This window comes from Dysidea avara, chromosome 5 (assembly GCF_963678975.1).
Source record: "Dysidea avara chromosome 5, odDysAvar1.4, whole genome shotgun sequence".
NCBI classification, from domain to species: domain Eukaryota; kingdom Metazoa; phylum Porifera; class Demospongiae; order Dictyoceratida; family Dysideidae; genus Dysidea; species Dysidea avara.
Window position 1 is genome coordinate 26012615 of NC_089276.1, and position 13528 is coordinate 26026142.

Consider the following 13528-nt stretch of genomic DNA (forward strand, 5'->3'; position numbering starts at 1 on the left):
TCCATACAAAGATGTGTTTAATAGCCTGTAGAGCTGGTACAGGGGTTTTAGTAACTTCTTGCAACACAGAAGGCAACATTTAAAAGTATAATGCATTGTATGGCTTCTTTAATTGACCAATGATTGTTGTTCTACAGTTCATATTAGGAATGGCAACACTAAAAATTGGAGTGAACCATGCATCTTTCAGGCACCACACTCTATGCATTTTCAATGTTGGTACATCATACAGTACGCTACTACTGTATAGGGATCATAGAAGTTTGGGCTTTTCTAGCCAAAAATATCACCAAAACCAGCTTCACAATGCCACTTTGGCAGTATTAGTTAGGTATAACCAAGCCCAAAATTTCCTTCAGTACAACACTAAATGTTTCCAATAGATTGTTACAAATTTAAAAGAAAAAGTTAATGGAATTTTCTACTAACTGCCTATATGATGCCTTCAGGTAAGTGTAACTTGATAGTGGTTAAAGGCTATGGGCTTGATTTTTTTTCACTGGTCAACATTGTTTCATTCCAAGACGTGCCTTTTGCATACCACAGTACATACAATGTGTGTTTACCTTTGTCCTCCTTTGTGTCCCATTTCTTTTTGCTGACAACCCAATGTGTTGATTCATTGTAGCACAGTACAATGGCTTCTCTACGTTTGTAAATGGGAATTGTCCATATTTTCTGTGATAGCTGGGTTAATTGCAAAGACACATAACCTACTGTTCTTCGTTTGTGACATTGTGAAATGGTAGCTGAAAGTGAAGCCGGCATAATGACCACTTCACTTTTGAGTCAATAATCAATAGCTGGGGTGCACATTCAGACAAAAAAAATTAACTCAGGTGCCATCCTTTCTTTTGATGTGGTATGTGTGGGTTCATCAGTCATAATAATGTTACAAAAAAAGTAAACAGACAAGCATAAGATAAATTCAAATTTTAAGTTTGGTTAGGGATCATAGAAAAAGTTGGGAAACAAAGGAGGTTGCCTGAACCTACAAATATACTAGTGGACATTCAATCTCTAATTCAGTATGGAAATAGTGAATATCTGCAGGTGTAGGCAACCTCCCTTGCTTCCCTACTTTTGTTTCTTTGATCCCTAATCAAACTTAAAAATTCAGTTGAAAACTAAAAATTTTCTATTGGACAGTAATTACATAAAATGTGCAGACATGAAACTTATGTACATTATTAACACAAAACACTCCAATTGAATTTTGACTGTTGTGATAATATTGTAATGAGAACAATGGTTTGAGCATTTGAAAATTTCACTATTGCCCCCATGACACTTTTGGGAACACGTTTTTATACAATACAGAGGCACATATGGGGGACATTAAACCAGATATCTTGACTCTTCAGCGGAAAACTACACATTGATTGAAAGCCTATTCAATGGACTACTTGGAGAATGCACACTGTAACTGCAAAGGCTTATTTGTTGTAAAGCGCTGACGACAATTTGCAATTCGATATTCTTGCCATGCGTTTGTGTGTCTAAATCATGTAATTCTGATGGAAAATGTAATGGTGAAGTGAACGCTTGATTTGAGCACCCATCAAGTTATACATTGTCTTTAAAAGGTTTGCATGCTTCTTTACCAAAATATTGCATGGAGAGTTACGGCTTCATAATTTAGTGTTAGGGTAAAACCCTAGGTGTCATTTCAATCCTATTACATCACAAGTAGAATGATGTAAATTTCATAACCATAGGAAATATGCATCAAAAGTTTACAGCATTTTGTTTAAGACACACACATTTTTTAAATATTGTTAATGTCAGTCAATGACCCTATACATGCAGTTACCATTAGGCCATGACTGAGCTTGAACCACAGGGAGTATATTACTCAACAAGTAACAACCTTAACAAAATTGAAAATGATGATGTGACTGTATCATGCAACAGATAACTACAACTTGCAGCGATTTACTTATAGCCACAGGATTTAGCTATATTTATTCCTTGTGGTGTCAATATGTGTATCCTATTCTTTATACTGATCTATGTACATGTCCTAGACAGTAGCAACATCAACCTCAATTATTTCATAAAGAAAGTTTGACCTATTGATTTTGGGGCATCTACGTATGCATGAAAAGTACTGGGAAGTTCCTGAGTGGAAACACGGTAATCCAAGTTGTTCACAACCCAAGCATATTGTACATGGTGACTATGTCAGGACAGCACTGCAACACAAAATGGGACAGATGAAGTTTATGATAGAATTTAATTGAATTTTTAAACTGGGGATCTCCAATTAGCAGATGGTTAACACTTCTGGAATAGAAAGTAGAGTGTACCGGTACAGAAAGGAGACTTCTATAGTTGCGCATAAAAATATGACCTCAAAGGTTTATCTCTGCATATGTGTACGTAACTGGTTGGCATTTTGTATATTGTAGTTGTATAAATATGCAAAGATTCTTATGTTTATTATCATAGAAAGCCCTTTACTAAAAGCTAATCCTTTTTTCTAAAAGGATTTTCTGCATTCTCATTCAGAGTTGTAATCATGGGGCTACACAAGCAGGCAATCTAATGTCACATCAAATTAAGCTACTTAACTTCTGCATTCCATCTAATTGACTTAGAGGAAAACCTGTGGTTTAATAATTATACAACATGTGTAGCTGTTCTACCCCAACTTCCTCATTCCACTGTAGTTATGTACACTGAATGACCAAAAGTATCTTTGCTTGATAGTTTACAAATGGGATTCTACAAGAGCATTCAAAGTACACTGTAGTCTTCCACTTTAATAGAAAACAACTTGTTAAGAGCATCATTATGAAAGTTCGGCATGATACTTTACTTTCATCTTTACATTTTAACACCACCTAACTTAACAACATATACACATTGAAACCTTGTCACTATTACAGCTGGGTAGTAAAAGTAACCTTTTGCTACAGATCAACCATTCTGGTGGTGGAGTCATTCTATAGCACAACAGCTGCCTTAGTAGTTAAATGAATTGTTAAGTACACACAGAAAATTATTAACACATTTCCTGGCTGCATACATACTTAGTACCATAGTATAATGGTGTACAACCTGTTAAACCAGACACTTGAAAATGTAAATAATCTGAACACTTGGTAATGCATTTAGCATATGAACTGGCTTGGAAATCAGGATACTTTAATAATCAGGATGCTTTTGAATGGTACCAAGATGTCCTTCATTTCACTGTAGCTACATAAGTTTAGACTAGTTCCTTCCAATTGTTGTTTGATGTGGTCTAGTTCTAACTGTATGTATTAATAGTATCATAACTACATGGATGTCAGTTTATTTAGTCAACCTTAGCCACATAATAATACTAGCATGGTGGCTAACAAGCTGACTCAGTTGACCATAAAGCCATTAATAAGGGTAAAATAAACAGACTAATATGGATGGCATAAACACAAACATAAAGCAACTCCCTGGTCAATATACATACTTCATGCCTACATGTTCAATTGTCACACATCACTGCATTTTGCAACCTGTAAGGTTTGAGTACACAATCTTATCCTACACACTGCATGACAACCTCATTATGTTCTCAAGACAGAAAATGGTGATGCTGGTTGTAATCTCCATATTAAGCTAGCTGAGTAATATAACCAGCCACGATATACTTACATAAAATGGATTTTGTAAACTCAATAATGGAAAATGGGACAAATTTAGGTTAAAAGTGACCTGAGTAGATACATATTTTCGTTTCACTAATATATTGACTTCATGAAAGATGAGTACAATTTGACATATTTGAAATAGTATGCAATTTATTTTGTTCAGCAGCAGTTGTAATACACCATCTTATGTGTGTAGGTTACTTATTAGTACACATTTTAATGATATAACAACTTATAAAATAATAATGTGAGCCATGTAGATACAGTTACAGGAAAACTGATTGAATGCCTCCACCATTAAATGCTGCAAGTGAACTACAGAGTTAAAAATAATATTTTAAAAGATAAAACTGAAAGTGTTTATGTTGGTACAAACTATGAGACTGCACAATACAATGCACAATCGCACAAATAAGAGATATTTGGGCAGAATAGAATTAAGTATTACATAACTCTGATGGACTCACATGTGCAATAATTGGGAGTTTCAATCACAGAAGGGAGTAATACAAAACGTGTTAGAAAAGGAAAGTTTTTTATACATGAAGCAATAACAGAACACATTTATGGTTAATGCACTTAAGCATTCAATTCGTGCTTTATATAAAGAACTTTCTTTGTTTCAACATGACACATTTGCTGATCCTTAGAGCGGCCCCACAGTAAATCATTTATAATGTGCTGGCCTACATGTGGACTTGGTGATAGGCTTTGCTAGATTTGGCCTAGCTAACCTACCAGAAGGGTAAGGAGGAAACCTAGTAATAAATGTCCAAGATTAATGCACAGTACACAGTGAAACTAAAGATAAAGTCACAGGTTAGGTTTAAAAGTTAACTGAATACATACCTATACCAAAAGATAGCTACATATGAGACATGGAAAGTCAGTGACTTTATTTGAGTTTATAGATTTTCACAGTACCAAACTTTCCCTCCATACAAAGATGTGTTTAATAACCTGTAGGGCTGGTACAGGGGTTTTAGTAACTTCTTGCAACATAGAAGGCAACATAAAAAATGGATAAGCATCTTAATTGACCAATGATTGTTGTCCTAGAGTCCATATTAGGAATGGTAGCAGTAAACAACTACCATAATGGGAGTGAACCATGCATCTTTCAGACTAGTTAACATGTAAGAAGCCATACCATGCTCTACGCATTTTCAATGTTGGTACATCATACAGTATGCTAGTACCGTATATTAGAGATCATGGAGGTTTTGGTTTTCTGGCCAAAAACATCACCAAAAACCGGCTTCACAATGCTGACTTTGCAGTATTAGTTAGGCATAATCAAGCCCAAAAGTGCCTCCGGTGCAACCCCAATAGATTGTTACAAAAATTTTAAAAATATATAATGGAATTACCTGCTAACTGCCTACCACCTGCCTGATGCCTTCAGCAAGTGTAAATCGATAACCGCTAAGGCTATGGGCTTGATTTTTTCACTGTTCAACATCACTTCATCCCTAGATGTGCCTTTTGGCATACTGCAGTACCTACAATGCTTAATGACAGTCAATGACCTTATACATGCGGTTACTATTGATTACCCAAGGCCATGACTCAGCTTGAATCATAGATACTCATACTCACAGAGAGTATGTTATATTTACTTTTCAAAAAGTAACAAGCTTAATAAAATGATACGCACCATGCAACAGATGACTATGTCTTGCAGTAATTTACTTATAGCCACAAGATTTACTGTACTTTAATTATTCCATATGGTTCCAATATGCATATCCTATTCTTTACTGAACTATGTACATGTCCTAGACAGCAACAACATCCTTAAATATTTCATAGAGAAAGTTTGACTTATTGATTTTGGGGCATCTATGTATGCATGAAAAAGTAGTGGGAAGTTCCTGAGTGGAAACACGGTAATCCAAGTTGAAGCAATTGACCCAATTGTACATGGTGACTATATATCCTCTAGACAGCAGGAAATACAAGATCAACATCAACCTCAATTATTTCATAGATAAATTAAAGTTTGACCTATTGATTTTGGGGCATCTACCTATGTATGAAAAAGTACTGGGAAGTTCCTGAGTGGAAACACGGTAATCCAAGTTGTACACAGCCCAAACAAATTATACATGGTGACTATGTCAGGACAGCACTGTAACATAAAAATGTAACAAATGAAGTTTATGATAGAATTGAATTGAATTATTAAACTGGGGATTATTGGATGGTTAAACCTTCTGGCTAAAGCTACATACTTGATTTTTTCACGGTTTGACATTGTTCCGGCCCAAGAGGTGCGTTTTGGCATACCACAGTATGTACAATGCATTCATCATGGACTAAAGGTTTATCTCTGTACATGTGTTAGCATTTTGTATATAATTTAGTTGTATAAATATGTAAAGTTTCTTATTTTTGTTATCAAGGCAAGCCCTTTACAAAAAGTTTAATCCTTTTCTAGAAGGATTTTCTGCATTCAGAGTTGTAATCATGAATGTATGCCATCAAATCAAGCTGCTTAACTTCTACATTCCATCTGAATGAGTTTAGTCTGACAGGGTTTAATAGTTGCAGCTGATTACACATGTGTAGCTATTCTACCACAACTTCCTCATTCCAATGTGGTTATGTACACTGAAATGACCAAAACTATGTTTGCTTTGAGAGCTTACAAATGGGATTTTACAAGTGCATGATGAAAACCAGCATTGAAAGTACATTGCATGACCTATAATAGTCTTCCACTTCAATAAAAACAACTTGTTAAGAGCATCATTGTGATGGTTCAGTATAGAATTTACTTCACCTTTACATTTTATCACCCAACTTAACTACATTACACATAGAAACTCTTTTTGCTCCATGGGCAGTTAAAGTAACCTTTTGCTACAGAATGAACCATTCTGGTGGTGGAGTCATTCTATAGTATAACAGTAGCCTAAATAGCTCTATTAATTCTGTTAAAGTACACACAGAAAATTATTAGCACATATCCTGGGTGTATACATACATACTTACAAAGGTGCAGTATAGTGTGAAACCTGTTAAACAAGATACTTGAAAATGAGGACACCCACATAATCTGAACACTTTGTAATGTTTTATACAGTATGTTGGAAAATTAGAACACTATTATAATCAGAGCACTTTTGGTCACTCCCAAGGTGCCGTTAGTACAGAGGTATTACTGTAGTTATGTAAGTTTAAACTAACTTGTGTGAACAAGTAATCTAGATTGTGTATAAAAAGTTGCTGAGTTGTATACTGTTATAAATATGTCAACTTGTACTCATCTTTCATGAAGTCAATAGATTAGTGCAACACAAAATGCATCCATGTACTTTTGACTTAGATTTGTCCTATTTTCCATCATTGAGTTTACAATAAAATCCCTTTATAGGTATATTATGCAAATAAATATTGAGCTACAAATAAGTTAGGTAGCTTAATAAGGAGATTACAAGGCTTCACATCATTACCATTCTTCTGTCTTGAGTGGGACTAGAACATAATGAGGTCATCATGCAATGTGTAGGATAAGATTGTGTACTCAAAGCTTACAGGTCACAATTGAGCATGTAGGCATGAAGTATGTATATTGACCAGGGAGTTATTTTATGTTTGTTTTTTTACGTGTTGTCTACGTTGATTTTAGCTGGTCTGTTTATTTTACCTTTATATGTTATACCTAAAAATACAGTGTGATGTTTCATTTATAATTTTCATGTATTCATAGTTGTTGTAACCATCTTTACCACTGACTTTAGAGATATTGATCTAGAGTAGTAAGTGTGTCAGCAGTGTATCAGCTCATGATACATTATTGCAAGAAATAACACAGATATTTAGTAATTGTTTACATATGAGTAACAGTAATTTGAAACGTGTACATGGCAATGGAGCTTAATTCACCGTTATAAGTAGGACCTAGCATAACTCAAGAAATGGTGGCACAAATGAATGTATTGTCACCCTTTCAGGTTTCCACAACCAGATGCCAGAACTAAAGGCTATTGTGTTTTCACTTGGTTTAGTGGCCAAATTACAGCAACCTTTAATGGAAATGTAAACAAATGAAATCTGTGTAGCTTCATGCACTTGATACTCTTGCTAATACATGTAGTTATGAAAGTGGTAATGTTCACATTCCCATTCATTGTACAGATAATAGAGTCATAACTGCTCCTTATAATTACCCTAAGCTAGAGATGAACATTAATATATCTATACTTGCTAACAGTAATTGGGCAACCACAGAAACTATCCAGAAGCCATATGTAAAGGAAGTCAACTACAGTTCGAAGAAAAGAACAGGAAAAGTACTACTATAAATGTTATCATGAACAGGTTGCTAGGTTACTAGTCAATACCTACATAGAAAATCATCATAATACACTAACAGTAAATTAGAACTGATCGATTACCACATAAGGAATAAATTTATATAGTAGTAAACAAAGTGAAAATCAACATGTTAAACACTTTGAGGTCATTGACAAAATTTAATGTGATCATGATCAGGTATACAAAAACCAGATGTGTACACACAAACTTTGCATGTTCACTTAAAAAAAACTATACATACATTATCATTCTATCAGGATGCTAGAACCATGCAAGTTTTATCCCTTAGCTATTAAACTTTTATTGGGTTGGGACTGCAAGTTACAGAATATATATACAGATTTTCCTTTTGAGTACTGAGATAAAGTCTATTCAGTACATGATCTGGTACATCCCAATGGTCACATGTCCAGTTCTGCATGCCTGGTCACAAATAGTCTTTTAAAGTGGTTATTGTTACCTTAGAAACTCATTTCCATCCATGTCTCTCGGTCTTTTATCTGCTAGTCCACTTTTTTCTAATAATTTTGTCACTTTGTTTTTGACATTAAAATGATGTGGTATGGTCTGTAAATTTAAAGTGTTAAGTCTTAAAATTCAGTAAACAAATGCACTGACTATTGAATTAACTGAACTGTATAATCTGTAGTATCAACACGAGAACTGCCTTGCATCTGCATTTGCCGTGTATCATGTACAGTGTTAGCATACATACACACATATCTATACTTTCCAAGCAACATGTGTACACATAAAGTAAACAGCACTACATGCATATGGACAGAACATAGAAGACATCAAGAAGAATAAATATTCATATATAAGCAACTTGTAATAAAAAATACCTATACAAATACCTAACTGTCTTCTCAGCTGCTTTAAACATTGAATTCTCTATTTAATGTTACCATTTTATGTGCCAGAACTTGTAGCTACCACTTTTAGTACAGAGTGTTTTTATAGCTATATACCTTGCCCACCATTCAAGCTGTATGTGTAGTATTTCATTGCATCTTAGGCCAATAACAAGCTTTAGGTTATAAACTACCCATAAAAGCACATATGTAGCAAAGCCACAGAGCTACTGTGTCAAAGATGATTCTTCAAGTAGATGTATTAAAATGCCTTAATATAAGTTGTAGTCTTTAAGTATGCTTGTAATTTTGCATACGTAAGTGTAGACAGAGATGCATGAACACAGACAAATAGTTTATTAGTTTTCCTATATCGGCACATGTTAACCAGTCTTTAGCTAGCCAAGAAAAGAGTATCAAGTTAAGAAAATGATTAAATGATTAAAAAAATTTACAGAACATCCCCTGAACAGGAAATCAGCCACACAGCATAAATTTCCTGCTATTTGGGAAAATCGAATGTGCTAATAATTTTACCCATAAAAGATATAACACGCTATAAGTGTAAATAATGATAACAGTCTTGTTTTTTCTTAAATGAAATGCACTAAATATCTACTAGTGTACAAACAAATGAATGGGATATGGTAACAAAGTTATCTTACGTAAGTGTGATCTACAACAGACAACCTTTAAAAATAAAATTTTATTTTGTTGTTTGCAATTTAAGCTTGCAATTAAAAAAGGCTTACAAGTGTAGTAGAAAATAGTAAAATAATGAGGAATACTTTGACATCATTAATTGTTTAATTTGCCTACACTTAATGCTCTGGTATGTTTTGACTCTTACAGTATATCTCTTACCTATAGGTGATGAGCTGAGAGTTTTGTTTTTACATACAAAAGCAACTTGAGCCAACTCATAGAAATGGACAAAAAAAATATATATATTATAGCATATTATACTCTGCATAAACATAGCAATTATGAAATACATATAGGTAAAGATATGGAGTCATCCCAACTTACAAGTTTACTTATGAAATTGCACATTTATGTGGGACCAATCACGCTCTTTTAAAAATTTCATACATGATTTGTCTTCACAAAATGTCCTTTTGATACAGGGAAGGCCCATCATGCATCATAAACTTATGATGTGCAATTATGGCATTAGAAAAACAGTGTGGAAGCGTAAGGGCTCTGTGACGTATATATGTGGCATAGATACACAGTTCGTCTTTTATAGATTTGGCAAGATGGCTGTCAATGTTTAAGATTATGAAATGAGTGACCAATCTCCTCTGACAAGGAACACTACTGGATTAGCTTAATCAATAACATAGTTGCTATCATAATGGCTTATGCATACCTTAAAGTTTGGTGGGGAGGAGGGGGGTTTCTTCACTCTTTTCACACAACACTATATGGAATAGTAAGGAATAGTATTCACCTTAATGGTTAGTCATTCATTCCCTCAGAAGTTACAAAACGAAGAAGATATGTACACAGTATGAACAAGTATGGCCTCTTGCAGTAAAATGTTTTCTATAATACACCTTCATAATCTGACTTCATTACATCTTTACTACATTGATAGCAACAATGAAAGGGAGTGAAAGCAAGGGAGTGTATAGTAACCGTGAACACAGCTTTATATTTCACTTGCTAGTTCAGGATATTATTTCTCTTTCACTTTAAAATATTTTGTTTATCTACCACTCTCTAGGATTAATGTTATCACTGTATTCACTATTACACTGAAACCTCTCTAATCTGCTTGGGTGAAAATGTTGCAAAATCAAAAGTGGTAGGCAAAAATGGCTGCAATGATGTTAATGGCAATTGCTGCAATTCCTAATAAATTATTATTAATACTATAAGGAATTTCAGTGTGAGCTATTAGAACTATAAAAGGTACATATTTTTTAAGAGTTATGTTACAATCACTCATATAATTCATATAAGTTAATTCATTATTCTCCTACACTGGATGGACATTTTCTAAATGTTCTATGGAAAAAAAATGCATGAAGGGAAGTCCCTCAACAAAGTTTACATATTATACGTATAGAGTGACCACAAAAAAAAACAGAGTCACCGTTATATGTTTACTTCAGCTTAAAATGTGGTTATGTGCAAACATGTCATGTATTCAGATATTACACTAATAGTAACAGGTGAAAATGCACATTCATACATTTTCTAAAAATAGAGGTAATTAGCTATGTGTTTGTTAACTTGATGACAAATGATGTAATGTAGTCATATGTAATTCAATATTCAAGCACATTCTAATGTGTAACACAGAATATGTGCAATTGCTGTATCCACTGGAACAACCAAATCACTGGAAACTATACACTAATTTCTTATACAAAAAGAAAGCAATAATGAGATATCCTATCTGCAAAGAAAGTGATATAATAGACTATGATCTACATAACATAATAACATTCATTAATATGTAGGCATTATAGTACTGAAGGATATGAATATAAGTGTATGGTTGACCAACAAGGAAGTCGCATTGCTATAAAGTAAACGACTCAATCAAACTGAGCTATTTGCAAACAGTATACGCATAAAATATTTTCAATCAAGATGAACTTTATTTTCTTCACTACACTACTGATGCCATTACTGATAGTTCATTCTCATCCAATCAATATGGTTTGTGTACCAGTTTGTAATACAAGTATTACAGCCAATGAGATACTCATTAATCACTGGTTGAACAATGATGATTCTACAGGAATAGACCAACTTCTGAACAAGGAGGGTACTGTAACTGAAGTGTTAATAAGATTATCATCTACTGATGTGAGTATACACAGCTCCATGCAAGTAATGTAATAGCTATATAGTATACACACACAACTTTACCCACTGAACTTACTATATGTTCCACTATTTTTCTTCAGCTTAATGATTGTTCCAGTCAGTATAACTTGCTCACAACAGTTGCTACCGATGCTGAAAATGTATCAATTAATTCTCTGGTGGAATTTTTCAATGTATACCTTGTGAATGAACTGTTTGTTGAGTTTTATGAGTTTTGTGGGTAAAGTTGGGTAAAGTTTTGTTTGATGAGTTTTGTAAAACTCATCAACACTTGATGAGTTTTACAATTGATGAGCTACTGTTCAATGACTGGGTGAAACAAGCAAATGTTGATGAGATGTACAATAATCTTCAAAATTTCCACAACATTTTACAATACAACTTTAAAAATCTTGCTTATATGGTAAGAGGAATCAATACATAGTAAATGTAGTGATTGTGTATTTGATTAATAAAATGCTTTATAATTACACAATTACAGCCCACCTCTTTACTATACTGTGTGACTTGTCTGACCACTACATGCAGATGAAATAAAATACACACATATGCATATAAAGAAATGCTAAATGTCTGGTGTTGTTGACCAACTTTGCCTGAACACTCACAGATGAATAACTTAAAACAAACACAGACTTGACTGTTAATTCATAGCTAGAGGCGGCAGCAAGTTTTTTCTGGATACAATTAATTGGTCTGCTTTAACATAATTATATAGCTATAATGCACAATGACATGCTTTAGGGTAAAACAACAATGTAGCACTCAGTAGACTCTATAGTTGTGACAGTGTTGTAATTGTTCTACTTTAATCTGATCAGCTACACAATATATACCACTTTCACACCTCACTTCAAAGGGAAGAGAAGGTGTCTAAGTGGTATAATAGCACTGCTAGCAGTGCTCAGGAATGCAGTAACGAGAATAGGAGGTAGTATATACAAGTTATATCCCTCCTAGGAGTGATATAACTTGTATATACTACCTCCTATTCTCATTAATGCATTCCAAGCATTCTCAGAAATCATTTTATTCCTTACTTTGGCCCCTTTTCTGTTACACCTTTCCAGCTACTGTATAAGTTATTAAGTCTAAGTCCTTGAAACTAGGTTAGGTAATCCTAAGGCTGCAGCACATGTTGCTGTAGACCTTCAGTGCTGGTCACTGTAAAGTGTTAATAATAATAATAATTTGATTTCTTTGATGAAACTGTGTGATCTCCTCTCCTTTAATATAGCGACACTTCACAGGATCGATAGTGGGTTTTAGTTTTTGTAAAGTGAGCCAAGGCATAGATCATGGACTTGGGGAAAAAGATAGTTCATTGTTTTACTGAATGAAGAAGGTCACAGGTTAGTTTATATTAAACATGTTACATTCAATAGTCACGTGGGGATGTCCCACAGACACTGGGCGTAGCGCTTAATTGATTTGGCCATTAGTGTTAATAGTATTCACTACTTTAGTTTATTCATGGCTAGTAAAGTAAGTACTTTAGTGTAGTTGAATCGTCTTTACCTTGCCGTTTTGACACCTGGCGCGATGTCACACACGCGTAGTGACTGGGCGTGGCGCTTAATTGGCTAGGCCATTATAGCGCTGTAAACATATTCACTGCTTTAGTTTATTTATGGCTAGTATAGTAAGTACTTTATAGCGCACTTAAGCTTCATTATGAGCTCTTCAGTTCGTATTTGGGCTTCCTGTGTTTAATTGCGTACCCACAATCGAAGCGATCTGCATGCTCGTGACGATATACTTACGTTCAGCCACTCAGCAGTGCCTTGTCGTTGCTCTTACGACGTTACCCACAATCGAAAGTTACATGGTCCCTTATAAATACACTCGCAAAGCATTTCTGCAGTTTCCATG